The following is a 12,368-nucleotide window of genomic DNA, read 5'->3' as shown; positions in this document are numbered from 1 at the left end:
TAAGTTCTTGCACTTTTTGGAATTTCAATGGCTTTACCTCGATCTAATTTTTCATTATTTGCCTAATAGAATATTGCGATATGTTCAGCTCACGAGCCATTTTTCGGCCACTGCGACGCGAGTTTCGATCAAGTCGTTTCTTTACTTTTCGAACCATTTCGACGTCGGGCTACGCTGCCAGTATCACGGTAACGAGCGATGGTACGAGACACAAAAGATTAATTCACATTTAAATGGTGGAGTGCTCTAACGATAGCCACTTGTGGTTTTCCAGCCAAATATAAAGAAATCACACTATCACGCTTAAATTCCATGACGAATAACTTTTTTTCTGGAAAATTCTCACCAAAATGCTTTTGTACGCTTGTAAACAATATAATGAGCTGTCACTGGAATAATTTTAACAGCTGTCGGACGAGTGGCTTTGAAATGACATCATTCTGAAGTTGGTTGCAGTTTTTTCATCTCACCCTGTAGATGAGTCTGAATTTGGAGATACAGAGGGGCCTCTTGCATTTGAAGGTTATCGTAAATTTTTTAGGGGTTCAAATGAACAGAAACATTTCCTGATCACACAATTGAAAGCAATCGACACGGAATTTTGCACGAGAGGAGAGTTAAGAACAAGGAAGAAGTCTAGAATTTTAGATGACTATTGGTTAATATTTAGCTGTTACTGTTTTCGTTATCAAAAAGATATATGTCTATTTTGACAATTTACAATGGAAGCAGCGGACAAACATATCCCATTTTCGTAGAAAATTTGGAAAGATGAGAAATCTGCTTACCATTATAAAGATATTATTGTTTCAAATATAAATTCCTTTCTGTGGAGGGCTACATTACATTGACCGATATATTTTTTTTATTTTTTCACCTAGTCTATTTTCGCTTTTTATACCCTCCACCATAGTATGGAGGGTATAGTTACCTCGAAATACACATTTTAGACCGAGTATATACTTTTCATCAGCATAAAATTCTATGTCGATTTAACGATGTGCGTCCGTCTGTCCAAATCACTCTAGCTTCCGAACAAATTGAAGTAGATTGATAAAATTATGTCTGAAGAACTTTTGGTATTGAAACTGGGAAAGTACGCAATGGATACTACAGCCTAAGACAGAAAATTGTCTGTGCAGGTCCACGTCTTCGTATAGCCCCATATAACGGTACCTCCCATTATACGGTATTTTGATTTTATCGACATTATAACCGATTTTTTTTAAGTTTCGCATTTGAATATTGTAATGGCTTATGACAAATGTTACCTACGCAGGTTCATGTCATCGTATAAACCCTAAGCTACATTCGGTATTTTTAAGATTTTAACAGAATTTTTAACGGATTTTATTGTTTTTGAGAATTGCCAAATCCGTTCCAAATGGTGGAGGGTGTTTAAAGTTCGGCTCGGCCGAACTTACAGCTTTTTTACTTTTTTTAAATAATTGGTTGTAGTGGAGAGTATGACTATCAAGTTTGTCTGAGTATGACCTTTTTTATCTCTTAAATTGTTTCGAAACGAATCCGAGTCCCTTTTGATTTTAAGAAACTAAGGGCCCAATAATATTTAGAGCTTGTTCTTTCTCCAATAGCTCCAACATTCACAAATAGCTAATGCTCTGGTATATTGTAATAATAATATTAAAACTTTTTCAGACATTTCTTTGTCTATTAAAAAATACAATCATTTTAACGTTTATTTCAAAATAAAAACCAGTAAGGAAGGCTCAAAAGTTGGGCGGAGCCGACTATATGATACCCTACACCACTATGCATATTTAGTAGAACTCTCGTAAAAGAAAGGTTTATACTGAAATTTCTGAGCTCTATGACATATCTGGTACAAAATATCATTATGGTAGAGTGCATATTCCGAAAGTTGGAGATTTAAAAACCAAATCGGATGAAACATATATATGGGAACAAATTTGAAATTCTTCCTTCTATGCTAAACTCGGTTGAATTTCGAAAATTCACTCCATTTCGGGCTAATATTAGCTATTTGGTGCACAATAAACCTGAAATCGAATAATTATACACAGGGTTGTCCATATTCGATGGACCCATCTGGCAACGCCATAACTTTTGACAGAGATGTCACATCGCTTAATGACATACCGCGTTTTAAGCGTCAGTCCAAGCAGATTTTTACCATGAACCAAATAGTTGAAATTTACATTCAACAGAAAAAGTCAATTGTGAAAAAAAATATATTTGAGAAGTGCGCCTTCTAAGAACACAATTAAGCGTTTATTCGAAAATGTTCGACTGGTAAGGCTCTTTCTAATCCGAAGAGGCCATATAAAAGTCGACCAAGGTGTATATGGAGGCTATATCCAAATCTGAGCCGATCTTCATAAAATTGAAAACAGCTATATCTTGGCTGCATCTGATATCTGGTACCAAATATTATTCTTGTATCGTGCACCAAATTTGAAGTACTTATTTCTATACTAAATTCGGTCTATACTAAATCGGATGAAGATATATATGGGAGCTATATCCAAATCGGAACCGATCTTGATAAAATTTGAATCATGAATTGCTAGGCTGTATCTGATATCTGGTGCAAAATATCAGTCTAGTGGAGTGTATATTACGAATGTGAGGGACTAAAACACCAAATCGGATGAAATATATATATGGAAGCTATAGCTATATCTGAACCGTTTTTGCCAAATTTGAAGCACATGCTTCTAGGCTGAATTCGTTCAGATGTAGCAAAATTCACACTATTTGGACTGATATTAGCCATTTGATGCAGAAGAAACCTAAAATCGAATGAAACATATATATGGGAGCTATAGCTATATCTGAACCGATTTTCACCAAATTTGAAGCACATGCTTGTAGGCTGAATTCGGTCGAATGTAGCAAAATTCACAGCAATTGGACTGACATTAGCCATTTGATGCAGAAGAAACCTAAAATCGAATGAAGATATGTATGGGAGGTATATCTAAATGTGGCCAGATTTTCACCAATTTCAATAGGGTTCGTCCTTGTGCCAAACAAATATTATTTAGAAAATTTCATCTCAATCGAATAATAAATGCGACCTGCATTTTTTTTACAAAAATACATGGACATACGGATGGACGGACAGACAGACGGACGGACGGACGGTCGAACATGCATAAATCGACTCAAAATGTGATTCTATGCTGATCACCAAAATGAACTATGGGTCTATCTCATTTTCTTCTCCATGTTACAAACAAATGCACAAAGACATAATACCCTTATCACTATGTGATGTAGGGTCTAAAGAGCTAACAACAATTTGTACACAATTTACTTAAAATGGCAGATGTGCCACATCAATAATTTGTTTGTTTAACATAGAAAGTCTGTCTCCTAAAAAGTTTTTCGCCATTAAAACTAAATAAAAAAAATACGCAATTACATTCATATTGATATTAAATTCATTAAACATTCTTAATTTTTTTTTTTTTTTTTTGGCAAAGAAAGTCCCAAAAAGTAGAACTGAAATTGGCGCATGCATAAATTAAAAACAAGTCTTCTACCTTTGTAAAAATCGAAAAAAAAAAACATATTTTTCATCCATTCTGTTGTTCATATTTTTGCGCTGATAGTTCAACATTTATTTATTTACACATGAAGAATAAAACATAAACAGAAATGTTCTCGTAAAAGCGAAAAATAAAATGTACCAATGCATATTCATATGGTGGGGGAGGGAGGGAGGGATGAGTGGCTTTTTGTTGTCTCTCCGCTCGCCAATTTGTTCGCAGACTGGTCTTTTGCATTCATTTCATGCAAAATCGATGAAAATCATATTTCATCCTTGTTTTAATGGCAAACAGAACAACGAACGAAAGAAAAAAGGTTTTGTTTTTGTAATCCTCTTCTGTTGATGTGCCGGATGGTCCATAACATATAAATATAAGTACTTATGTGTTATTACCAGCCGATTCATTCATTCATTCATTGAGACGCGCCAGCTTTATGCAGACGGAAATAACATGACTAACTATATCCATGTAGTCACACACACATGCATAAGGAATAGTTATTTAAATTAATGTGTGAATGCATATTTATAAATGTGGTGGAAAAAAAAGATGTAATATTACACTCAAGGAAAGTGATTAGTTAAATAAATAGAATAGGTATGGAAAGGTCTGATTTTTAAACCCTACACCACATAGTGGAAAGGGTATTATGTTTTTGTGCATTTGTTTGTAACATGAAGAAGGAAGCGTGATAGACCCATAGTTAATTTTTGAGGATCTTCATAGAATTACTTTCTGAGTCGATTTATGCATGTCAATCCGTCTGTCCGTCCGTCCATGTATTCTTGTGAACAAAATGCAGGTCGCATTTATTAACTGCTTGAGATGAAATTTTGCAAACAATATTTGTTTGGCCCAAGGACGAACCCCATTGAAATTGGTAATAATCGGATCAGATTTAGATATAACTCCCATATATCTTCAACCGACTTCGGGTTAATTGTGAACCAAATGGCCAATATCATACCAAATGACCTGAATTTCTTTACATCCAACCGAATTCAGTCTAGCAGCAAGTTAATCAAATTTGGAGAACATCGGTTAAGATATAGCTATAGCTCCCATATATATGTTTCATCCGATTTGCCGTTTCATGTCCCTCACATGCGTAATATGAACTCCAGAAGAATTATATTCGGTACCGGACATTAGATACTGCTCGAAAATACCTCTGCCAAATTTTATCGAGGTCGGTTCAGAGTAAGATATAGCTTCCATATATATACAGGGTCAGATAAAAAATTGCAACAAAGTCAAACGTCATAATTTTTACAATTTTTTTTTAATTTTTTTGAATGAAAGCAAAAAATGTCGGAAGTAGCATCAAATTTTAGAAAAAGATTAGATTTGTTCGAATTGGTCAACTTTGGCACGAATTATGGCCTTCAAACGGCCAATGAAACCGTCACACGCTGCCCGAATGTTGCTCTGCGGTATATTGGCCCATTCCCGGCGAAGCGCCTGATTCAGGTGATCGACACTTGGTATTTTTTAGTGCCAACTTTGATTTCCAAAATACTGCAGACACAATAGTCCAACGGTTTGGTATTCGGAGATTTTGGTGGCCATTGTGCGCTGGAAATGAAGAGAGGAACTTCATTTTGTAACCATTCTTGGGTGGCGCGTGTTGAGTGCGACGGTGCTGAGTCCTGTTGGAATGTCCAAGGTCTGCGGCCAAAATGTTTGCGTGCCCAAGGCTTTAATACACCTTCCAGAATATTTTCGCGATAATATTCGGCATTTATTCTGATGCCACGGTCAATTAATATGAGCGGAGAGCGACCATCGGCTGTTATGGCTTTAATATCCTTACCAGAATATTTTCGCTATAATATTCACCATTTATTCTGATGCCACGGTCGGTTTATAAGAGCGGAGAGCGACCATCGGCTGTTATGGCGGCCCACACCATCAACATGGCCGGCGCTTGAGTTCTGGTGGCCAACCGAAGGTGCACATTTTCAGCTGACCTCTTTGTTTGTTTAGAAACTGCTGGACAACGAATGTTTTCTTATCGGAAAATTCGGCAATTCTGGAATAATTTTAACAGCTGTCGGACGAGTGGCTTAGAAATGACAGCAGTCTGGAGTTGGTTATAGTTTTTTCATCTCACCCTGTATATAGGAAGTTATAAAAATCGCTGATAAAATCTTATGATAGATCTTTAATAGACCAGAAATCTACAAAATACTGAAAATTAGAAGGATATAGGACCAAATTTCGAAGGAATAATATCGAAGCCTGTTCAAAATTTCAAAGCTATGTACATAATCAATCGAGGTTCTTTCATAATTCCAACAGACGTACATGGATACCAAATTTGGAAAGTTTATACCTGGTGAAATATTTTTTACAAGTCATTGCTGGCATTGCTTTTCAAGGACCTTCTGATCAAGAGTTTTTTTTTATTATATTTATGGATTTAAAAAAAATGTTGGCCAAGAATCGGACATAGTTTTTCAAGGGCCAAGATTTTTGTTAAAAAATATTTTTATGGATGTTTAAAGGAAATGATGGTCAAGAATCGGGGTTTAAAAATACTGAATAGAGGATTTTGTATTTTTAAAAATAATTTGAGAGATTTAAAAAAAATATTTAAGAAATTTTCGACCATGACAGCAGTCTGAAGTTGCTTGCAGTTTTTTCCTCTCACCTTGTATATAGGAAGTTGTAAAAATCGCTGACTTGTTTCGCAAGTGAAGGTAGATCAAAGTATTGAAAATTGTGAACCTTTGTGGGTGAGGTTCCAGAAAGGGTGTGCAGATATATATCATCTTATGATAGATCTTTAATAGATCAGAAATCTACAAAATACTGAAAATTAGAAGGATTTAGGACCAAACATCGAAGGAATAATATCAAGGCCTGTTCAAAATTTTTAAAGCTATGTCTATAATCGTGTGAGGTTCTATCATAATTCCAACAGACGTACATGGATACCAATTTTTTTGGAACCCAAATTTGGAACGTTTATACCTGGTTAAATATTGGTTACAAGTCATTGCTGGCAGCTTTTCAAGGAACTTCTGACCAAGAGTTTTTTAATTATATTTATGGAGTTAAAAAAATGTTAACCAAGAATCGGACATAGTTTTTCAAGGACCAAGATTTTTTTTTAAATATTTTTAAGGATTTTTAAAAGAAATTTTGGTCAAAAATCAGGGTTTAAAAATACTGAATAGAGGATTTTGTATTTTTAAAAATAATTTGAGAGATTTAAAAAAAAAATATTTAAGAAATTTCCGACCATGACAGCAGTCTGAAGTTGGTTGCAGTTTTTCCATCTCACTCTGTATATTGGAAGTTTTAAAAATCATTGACTTGTTTCGTAAGTGAAGATAGATCAAAGTATTGCAAACTGTGAACCTGTGTGGATGAGGTTCCAGAAAGGGTCCGCAGATATATATCATCTTATGATAATTCAGAAATCTACAAAATACAGAAAATCAGAGGGATATTGGACCAAACATCGAAGGAATAATATCAAGACCTGTTCAAAATTTCAAAGCTATGTCTATGATCGTGTGAGGTTCTATCATAATTCCAACAAACGTATATGGATACCAATTTTTTTGGAACCCAAATTTGGAACGTTTATACCTGGTTAAATTTTGGTTACAAGTCATTGCTGGCATAGCTTTTCAAGGACCTTCTGGCCAAGAATATTTTTTTAAATATTTTTTATGAATTTTTAAAGAAAATGTTGGCCAAGAATCGTACATAGTTTTTTAAGGACCAAGATTTTTTTTTTTAAATATTTTTAAGAATTTTTAAAGGAAATGTTGGTCAAGAATCGGGGTTTAAAAAACCTGTTCATGAATTGGGGATTTTTTAAAATATTTATGGAAATATTTATGGATATTTATAGATTAAAAAAAAAAATACTGGCCACGAATTGGGCATAGTTTTTCAAGGACCAAGATTTTTTTTAAATATTTTTTAGGATTTTTAAAGGAAATGTTGGTCAAGAAGGGGTTTAAAAAAACTGTTCAAGAATAGGGGATTCTGTAAAAATGTTTTAAGTATTTTAAAAAATATTTTGGGAGATTTTTAAAAATATATTTAAGGAACTTTCGAACAAGGATCGTAGCTCCTAGGCCAAAAATTTGTGGGTGTGGTATAAAAATATTTGTTTAAGGACTTTTTGGCAATAATTTGTTGATTTTTTAGAATTTTTACCGTTTTAAACTTAAACCCCAGTCCAATCAAAAAAATAAAAAATAAATAAGTAAAATTCTTAAAATTTTATGACGAATATGCTGTATTAGGTCCCTAGAGGGCTATTAAAAAATGGAAAAAGGTAATTGTATTCTGATCGACAAAATTGTCATTATTTATTTAAAATGTGCCTGGCGTATCAAAAAAAAGTAAATGACATCCTTTGACTAACCTGCCTTAGGCATTTTATAACAAGCTCTGTATTAGCCACTCAAATCTAATTATATCCCGAGGAAATCATTCGCTGTGGTTAAATTCGATTGGCAATAGATTGACAAATTACGCAAATGCATTTTCAAATATTCGCCACAGGCATTTGAGTGTTCAACAATAGAAAAACCAAATTTGATCTGATATTTAGCCCGCGAGTGTAATGCAAGCTAATATCTCTTTGTTAATGCTGTGGAAATTTTTATCAACCTAGTTATGGCCAGGCTTTTACCATTTACCATCAGCCAAACATAAATATTCTCGCAGCATAAGTGGGGCAATATATGCACTCAAAGTTACACTGCACCTCATCGGCGGGGTAGGTATTTATATTTGGACTTGGGTGCTATAATGGCGGTTATCAGCCATCAACAGTAGCATACAATCCGCCGCCATTAAATCGTATTTTATTTGGAGATGGAAGAGTGCACAGAGAAAACACCCAAAGGGTACAGGTGGTTGTGTTTGCATGCTGCAGGATTCCATTGGCGCCCAACACAATATTACTTTACATATGAACCAGCTCACAGGGATCCATTAACAGGCAGCAGCAGCCGATATAACAAGCAAACAAACATATTGGTTGGTAGGAAAAAAACTAACACACACACACACACACAAATACATAGGTGCAGAAGTGCCCCAATCTTTATTGAAAACTAGCAAAGCGTGCCAACAACAAAGAGAGGGCAACATATAAAAATTGCCTTCAACAAATACACTACACCAACTGCTCCGAATGTGTGCAGAGAAATGGGAACGCCACACCTCTGCCCATAAAAATACAAAACAAATCTGCCACCTTTTACAAAAGCAAACAGAACAGAAAGAATTTCTTTTACAAAATAGTTGCCACACAAATGAAAAACGCTGTTTGGTCATAAAAGCTGGATGCAATTTGAGAATGCAAAAGATTTATGTAAATATACAGTGGTGCGAGCTGTAATAAAGTGTCCCAGAGCAAATGATTCAAAAGCCTAAAATCGGGTTTCGACGAGAAGTAAGTTGACGCTATTAATATTTACACTTTATGGAGTCCAAGTCGGATATTTAGAATGAGAAATTTAATATATCCTCCTTTTCATGGAGGCGGGTATAATAATAAAGAAATACATGGTGAGATGAAAAAAATGCGACTAACTTCAAACTGCTGTCATTTCCAAGCTATTTGTCCGACAGCTGTTAAAATTATTCCAGTGACAGCTCATTATATTGTTTACAAGCGTAAAAAAAACATTTTGGTGAGAATTTTCCAGAAAAAAAAGTTATTCGTGATGGAATTCAAGCGTGATAGTGTCGTATCTTTATATTTTGCTGGAAAACCACAAGTGGCTATCGTTAGAGCACTCCAGCATTTAAATCAGAATAAATCTTTTAAGTCTCGTACCATCGATCGTTACCGTGATACTGGTAGCGTAGCCCGACGTCAAGGAAGTGGACGGAAGAAAACAGCAAATTCATCATCAGAAATGGTTCGAAAAGTGAAGAAGCGACTTGATCGAAACCCGCGTCGTAGTGGCAGAAAAACGGCTCGTGAGCTGTATTCCATTCGGCAAATATTGAGCTCGGGGTAAAGCCAATGTAATTCCAAAAAGTGCAAGAACTTACACCGCAACAGAAGGAAAATAGACTCAAACGAGCTAAGGAGTTGATTCGCTTGGCTGAAAGCGGTGAACTGCCAAATTTGGTTTTCTCCAATGGGAAAACATTCGTTGTCCAGCAGTTTGTAAACAAACAAAATGATCGTGTTTACTAGCCAAAGAGGTCAGCTGAAAATGTGCACCTTCGGTTGGCCACCAAAACTCAAGCGCTGGTAATGGTGATGGTGTGGGCCGCCATAACAGCCGATGGTCGCTTTTCGCTCATATTAATCGACCGTGGCATCAGAATAAATGCCGTATGTTATCGCGAAAATATTCTGGAGGGTGTATTAAGCCTTGGTCACTCAAACATTTTGTCCGCAGACCTTGGACATTCCAACAGGACTCAGCACCATCGCACTCAACACTTGCCACCCAAGAATGGTTACAAAATAAGGTTCCTCGCTTTTTTTCTAGCGCACAATAGCCACCAAAACTCAAGCGCCGGTGATGGTGACAGTGTGGGCCGCCATAACAGCCGATGGTCGATCTCCGCTCGTATTAATCGACCGTGGCATCAGTATAACTGCCGATTATCATGGCGAAAATATTCTGGAGGGTGTATTAAAGTCCTGGGCACGCAAACATTTTGGCCGCAGACCTTGGACATTCCAACAGGACTCAAACCATCGCAATCAGCTCGCGCCACCCAAGAATGATTACAAAATGAGGTTCCTCGCTTCATTTGCAGCGCACAATAAAATAAAATTTTAAAATTATGGCGTTTGACTTTGTTGCAGTTTTTTGTATCTCACCCTGTATGTGATTTGGCAGGGATTAAAAATATTCGCGTTTTGGGGAAACCGCGGTGAGGTGAAACTATGACAAATGGTTAGCTCGAGTGAACCTATGCCCTTAGGTGAGCTCGACATAAACATATTCCCTCATGTGAGCCCGATGTGAATCTATGGAAATAGGTTAGCCCGACGTGAATATGTGGGAATAGGTTAGCTCGAGATGAACCAATATCCATAGGTGAGTTCGAGCTAAACCCTTATAATAGGTGAGCCACTGGTGAAACTACGTGAGCTCGAGGTGAACCTATGGCAATAGGTGTGCTCGAGATGAAGCTATGTCCATATGTGAGCTGCTGGTGATCATATGTCCATAGGTAAGCTGCTGGTGATTCTATGCCCATAGGTGAGCCACTGGTGAACTGGTGAGCTCGACATAAACATATTCCCTTAGGTGAGCTCAAAGGTGAACCTATGCCCATAGGTGAGCTCAAAGGTGAACCTATGCCCATAAGTGAGCTCAAAGGTGAACCTATGCCCATAGGTGAGCTCAAAGGTGAACCTATGCCCATAGGTGAGCTCAAAGGTGAACCTATGCCCATAGGTGACCTGCTGTTGAATCTGTGGTGGATCTATTTCTATGGGTGAACTCGAGTTGAAACTATTTAAATAGGTAAGGTTTATAACGGTGAGCTCAAGGTAAACCTGTGTTTCAATAGATGTACCTATACCAATAGGTGACCCCAGGTGAAATCATAAATTCCATATTAACCTCAGGTCTACGGTTGAGAGAAATATTTAGATATAGCAAGTTGTAAAGAATCGCTGATTTGTTACGCACGTTATGACAGATCCAAATATTGAAAATTGTGATATTTTGACATAAAACTGATACTTTATTTTACCAGCTAGATATTGTCCGATGGCTATACAGATTGGTAGGCTTTTTCCCAACTCTAACATTATGCAAAATTCCGTCGTCGATTGGTTCATAATTGTGGCCTATAAAGCAAATGCAAAATCAAGAAAATTTTGCTGAAAAACAATAGGACCCTAAACCCACCTCCATTTATAATTTCGTGAAGATCGGACCACAATTGCGACCTGTAGCGTGATTAAAAATGAACATGGACAGGCGGACATACATAGCTAGATCGACTCAGCTTAACGAGATAGGAAGATCCATATATAGTTCCCTCTGACGGAAGCCATTATTTCAAGGTGTTACATAATTTTTGGCCCAATCAAACTTATAATACCCTCAAAACATAGTGTTGTAGGGTATAAAAAAATCAACAAAACTATACCCACTGTGATTCCATATTAAAAGCCACCAAAAGCCAATGGGAAATCACAGCCGTTTGTCATAGGCTGCCGGTCTCTGATTCGTATGAGAGTTTCATTTCATTTCAATTTGTATTTTTTGCCCATATTTGCATTGAAATTGGCCACTTAAAATTGTATGGATAAATGAACAACAGAAATAAAAAAAAAAAATGGGGGAAAAACAAGCTTTGGCAAACAAACTGGATTTTGATCTTCTAAAGGAAAATATTTATTCTGGCCACAGGGGATACGGATTTTGCTGAATAAATGGCGTCCACTTGAGACATGGTGTACATTTTTTCACAATAATTTAATGTTTGAAAGCAAAAACAAAAAAAAAAAACGATTCTTTGATGTCAAAGTATTGAATTAATGACAAACAAAATGGGGGGAATTTTGTTTACAAAAATCCACAGAGGGAAAACATTTTCCATTAGAATACGGAGAGGGTGGAATTTAAGGCTACGGAAATGAAAGCTAAGAACTTATTTTTTATAGACAGTTCCTTAAAACATAATTTTATAAGACATCACACAATTGCTCCTGACTTCCATTAGGATTTCCATACTGTTGGAATTTAATACTTTCATAATCGTATCCTTTGTCATATTTGTTAACGTTTGAATTGTTATTAAGCAGGTTGTTATTAAAGCTTTCCATTATCCCGCTACAACACAACGGATACAAAATATTCTTCATGT

The sequence above is a fragment of the Musca domestica genome, unplaced genomic scaffold (genome assembly GCF_030504385.1).
Source record: "Musca domestica strain aabys unplaced genomic scaffold, Musca_domestica.polishedcontigs.V.1.1 38, whole genome shotgun sequence".
NCBI lineage: Eukaryota > Metazoa > Arthropoda > Insecta > Diptera > Muscidae > Musca > Musca domestica.
This window is presented reverse-complemented; position numbering follows the sequence as displayed.